Source organism: Macrobrachium nipponense, chromosome 39 (genome assembly GCF_015104395.2).
Source record: "Macrobrachium nipponense isolate FS-2020 chromosome 39, ASM1510439v2, whole genome shotgun sequence".
In the NCBI taxonomy this organism is placed as follows: domain Eukaryota; kingdom Metazoa; phylum Arthropoda; class Malacostraca; order Decapoda; family Palaemonidae; genus Macrobrachium; species Macrobrachium nipponense.
This window is the reverse complement of record NC_061099.1, coordinates 29,165,746-29,166,569: the sequence shown is the minus strand read 5'-3', so window position 1 is coordinate 29,166,569 and position 824 is coordinate 29,165,746.

The window sequence follows — 824 nt, the reverse complement described above, 5'->3', positions numbered from 1 at the left end:
CCTGTTTGCTCGTTCACACAACCCATTAGCCTCGGATCTGTATGGAATAATTGTTACTTTCTGTATCCCCATGACTTTAGCTAAACATTCCAAGGTTTTATTCACAAATTTCCTCCCATTGTCAGTTAATAGAACTTTGGGTGAGCCATATCTGCAAATGATACCATTAAAAAACACTATGGCTACTTCTTCGGCCGTTTTATGCTTAAGTGGGAAAATTTCTACTATCCTTGTAAGTTCATCTATTATCACTAACAAGTACTTGTTCGCATATCTAGACTCACAAATATTCCCTAAGATATCCATATGTATTCTCTGAAAAGATCTACTCGGTATAGGATTAATTTGCATGAAGTTGTCCTTGCAGGCTTACATGCGTTGCGCACCGTACAATTCCTTACGAAATTTTCCACATCTTTCCCCATATTTTTCCAAATGTATTTAGCACAAACCTCATCATACGTTTTTTCTATTACCAAGTGAGGACTACCGAACCTGCAATGAACTATATCCAAAACCACTGGAATTAGGACCTTCGGAATTACGATCTGTGTCATATCTCCTTTACTTTCACTGGTTCTCAACTTATATTTAATTTTCCTAACCAATAAATTACCTTCTAACTCCAAACCCGAAAAAGGCAACTTGTAATGTTTCCTGACTAATTCCCTTCTTAGAAACGCTTTTGCATCTGCTAAAATCTCCTCTTCATCTTGCCTTTGCTCTAGGAGAGGTATATCCCATTGTATGGTCTCGCAAGTGACTTGCGCGACTTGGAAACCTTCCGTGTTATGAAAACTCCTGCTGAGAGCATCAGCAACAAC